We start from the raw sequence: 4,177 nt of genomic DNA, 5'->3' as shown, positions 1-4,177 counted from the left end.
TGCGTGCCTGACAACCACTTCCGTTCTACGTTAGATGGAATGGATATCTCTTGGATATCTAATACAGGGGACCGAGTCCGAGTTATTAGCGCCTTCGTGGTATAAGTTAGAACCCATGGATGGCCATTCCTGAGATCTGGAAAGTCTAAACCTTGTCTGTGGTATTCCGAGTAGGATCTGGGAAGGGATGGCTGTGACGAGCTTCAAACTCGCGAGTGCTGGGCGTAGTGACAGACGCAAAAGGATAGTAAATCCTATTCCAGTATGATCGAGAATCGACAAATGATTAGCCATGCAGTGACAGTACATTGGACCATTTTCACAGGAGGATGGGATGTAGCCATTGACAACGGTGATGCCCTACATAAAGCTTGCCATGGAAAGGAGTAGGAATGATTGGATGAAGACAGCAGGAAAGCAGAGGTTCAGAGGAACGAAAGCATCTCTATACGCTTATCTGAAATTCTCACCAATGATTTACATAAGTATTTCTATCTTTATTTTCTGTTTATTTATTATTATTATTCGAAAACTCCTTAACCATTTGATATCCACCTGACTGAGATTTACAAGATGACCATAGCTTGCTTCATACCAACAATATCCGTGGGATCGACCCTTACTCACGTAAGGTTTTATTACTTGGACGACCCAGTGCACTTGCTGGTTAGTTGTATCGAAGTTGTGAATGAAAAACGATTTATTAAGACCTGCGTACTGAGTTTTTGGCGCCGTTGCCTGAGATCACAATTTCGTGCACCACTCTTGCATAAAGGTTTGGAGTGTGTCATTCATGTAGGCTTGATTAGGAGGACCTTGATTGCCTTAAGGAGGGCTGGATCTACCATTACTATTTGGATGTTGATACCTCCCTTGAGGTTGAGATTGTGAAGGGTGTTGGTAGGATTGTTGGTATTGTGGTTGACCTTGAGGAGCTTGATGATAGTAGGCTTGTTGGCTTGGGTAAGGTTGAGCTTGTGGGGCTTGGTTCCACCTTTGATTAGAATTATCCCTCTACCCTTGGTTTTGATTTCCTCTATATTGATTGTAGTTGGGTCTTTGTGGATATGGATTGGCTACCGCTAACGTAGTTTCCTCTTGGAGTTGAGGGCACTCATCAGTGTAATGGTTGTTACAAGTACAAATACCACATGATCTTGGTGGTCCCTCAATTCTTGGAGGTTAAGGTGGAGAAGATATCAAGGCTTGGGGAATTTGTTTCCCTTGGGTGATTTGTCTCAACAAAATTGTCATCTCACCAAGGGTCTTTGTCAAAATGGCATCTCCAGAAGGAGAAACTTCACTTAAAGCTTTTGGTTGTGGGTTTCTTGCCCTTGAGTGTTGAGTGGAGTCCGCCAAGTCCGCTATGATCTCCCAAGCTTCCTTGGCGGTCTTGTTTTTGGTGAGGGATCCTCCACTAGAGGCATCTAGGAGAAGCTTATCTTGGGGATTCATCCCTTGACAAAAATAGCTAATAAGGACCAACTCATCAATACAATGGTGGGGGCAAGCTTCTAACAACTTCTTGAATCTCTCCCAGTACTCATAAAGAGTCTCCCCATCTCGTTGCACAATGCAAGAGATCTCCTTCCGTAGCTTGTCTGTCTTTTGTGGTGGGTAGAACTTTTCCAGAAATTCCTTACGCAACAAGTCCCAATCGGAAATCACATCTCCCGGTTGAGTATAAAACCATTCTTTCACTTTTCCCTCCAAAGAGAAAGGGAAAGCAAATACCAAAACTGCTACTTCATCTGCACCATGTCATCTCGCAGTGGAGCATGCAACTTGAAAATCCTTAAGATGCTTAAGAGGGTCCTCTCCGAGTAGTCTATTGTACTTGGGGAGCAAGTTGATTGTGCCGGTCTTAAGCTCAAAATTTGGATCCAAAACCGGATACCGGATTTGTATCGGTTGCAAGTTAATATCAGGAGCTCCGGCTTCCCTTAAGGTTATTATACGGGGTGGATCCACCATGGTGTTGTCATCTGAGTCATTCAAAGAGATTTCAGCACTCCCCACAGATGAATATAAAGTTTCCTCGTTAACGGAAGAATGATGGTCATGGATTGATGGTGATAGTGAATTGGAGTGCTCTTCAAGCAAGCCTGATTCACTATTCATGAATGCTAGCCGGCACCGAGCTTGCCTAATATGAGTTAAAGTTCTTTCTATTTCCGGATCAAAAGGGGCCAAGCTCGGGTCTGGAAGCGACCGTGTCATTCAACTGAGGAAGCAATAGAAGCATGCAATTATGAAAAGAAAAACAAGAATGGGCAAATAAACATAAACCAACCTAACAATTAACAACTACCAAGACTAGCTAGATAGAAACAATATCTACAAATTAGTACCAAGTAGCAAACAAAAACCAAATATTCACACTATTCACATATTAACAACAACCAAAATTATAGCACTCATTGCACTTAAAGTGAGTCCCCGGCAACGGAGCCAAAATTTGATGTGTGGGCAAGATTACACCGTCGATCTAGGTTTTCACAAATTAGAATCCTATCATTGAAAGTATAGCCTAGACCAACGATCAATCCCCAAATCAAATTGTTTAATCCAATGAATATGTCACAATTTAAAACCAATTCAATTCCGAGAGTTTCAATTCCCGGGTCGTCTACCAAGGACACTTGAGACCAATGAGTGTGCAATCTTAGTTATGAGGATCATGGGGTTTTCAATAAAGAGATAAACATATAAAACAATGAAAGAACATGCAAAATTGTAATAAATGAACTAATAAAGGAATCAAAGAAGCAACTATGCAATATAAATAAGTAAAGTGTAAAGGGAACAAATGTAATGTGTATAAAGGAATTTAAGCATAAAAGGTATCTTGGCTTGGAGTGAGCTGAGGGTCCTTTCCTTGTTGGAACCACAACTATGCCAACTACAATGGATCAATCTCACTTGATTAACTCTCACATCGGAGAGTAAGTTAAATGAGCATAAGTGTTCCTAACCCACAAATCCTAAATTGCTTGCTAATTGCCTTAGCAACAACATAGCGTTAGTGGGAACAAGAATAATTAACAATCCAAAATTGACACTAAATGTTGGACATTCCAACTCTAGGAACCTAATTGCTCACTTTCCCTAAGGCAAGACATAGAAAACTAGCCCAAAATCATACTTGACATTTTGTCAAACACTTGGTAGGCAAAAACCTTAAACGTGGGAAAAATGAGAAAAAGCTTGAAACCAAAAGTAACAAATGATCTCAATCAACAATAAAGACTCAAGAAAGCATAGAACAATCATCAATCATCAAATTCCTCAACAAGAAATAGAAATTACAAAGGAGAATTGAAATTGAACTATAACTTGAATTATAAGAAAGTGTAAGAACAATGTAACTATAAAGAGTAGTAACAAAGAGATACTTACAATGAGAATTAGCAAAATCCAAGATCAAAATTGAAATGGCACTTGAATGTAAAACCCTAGTATAAATCCTAGTAGAGAAGATGATGAAAAAAGAAAAACTACCTTAAAGCTATCTACTACTACTCCTAAGCTACACTAATGTTATGCTATGTTATTGTCTTCATTTTTCCTTCCTTATGAGCTAAATGGCTTCAAAAATGTGCCTCAAATCCACCAAAATCGCGAGTCACGTGATTTTTTAATGAAGGCATGTGCGTACACCTGTGCGGACGCACAGACGTGTGCGTCCGCACACTCTACTAAAAATCTCGACCCGTGTGTATGCACAGGAAGTCGTGCGCACGCACACTAGGCGATGCTTGATTGAACACGTGACATGCATGGTGCAGCTCACGTGCACGCGTGGCTCTGATTTGATGGCTGTGCGTAAGCACGCATGTCTGTGCATCCGCATACTAGGCTGAGCTCTTCTCCTTTGATTCTTCATGCTTCCTCTACTTTGAATGCTCTTCTTCCATTTTCTCCAAGCCATTCTTGCCTTATACCTCTGAAATCACTCACAAATAATATCAAGGAATCGAATGGAAGGTAAATGGAATAAAATTAATCAAATTAGGCACAAAAGAGCATGTTTTCATAATCAAGCACAAATTAGGAGGAAAGTTCAAATGCATGCTATTTAGTGGAATAAGTGCAAGTTTATATGATGAAATCCATTCAATTTCAACCAAAAATCATCATCAAATATGGATTCATCAACGAGCTAGAGTTGAAATTG

General features: G+C 40.2%; 1 non-coding gene across 1 annotated transcript; it reads left to right on the top strand.

Moving 5' to 3' along the window:
• The first annotated feature begins 1,492 nt into the window (after positions 1-1,492).
• LOC148546545 (small nucleolar RNA R71) lies at positions 1,493-1,599 on the top strand. The gene has a single exon (XR_015902114.1). It is a non-coding gene; the product is annotated as a small nucleolar RNA R71 (small nucleolar RNA).
• The last annotated feature ends 2,578 nt before the right edge of the window (positions 1,600-4,177 follow it).

The sequence above is a fragment of the Arachis ipaensis genome, chromosome B9 (genome assembly GCF_059453495.1).
Source record: "Arachis ipaensis isolate K30076 ecotype BB chromosome B9, ASM5945349v1, whole genome shotgun sequence".
Lineage (NCBI taxonomy): Eukaryota > Viridiplantae > Streptophyta > Magnoliopsida > Fabales > Fabaceae > Arachis > Arachis ipaensis.
This window is presented reverse-complemented; position numbering and strand designations above follow the sequence as displayed.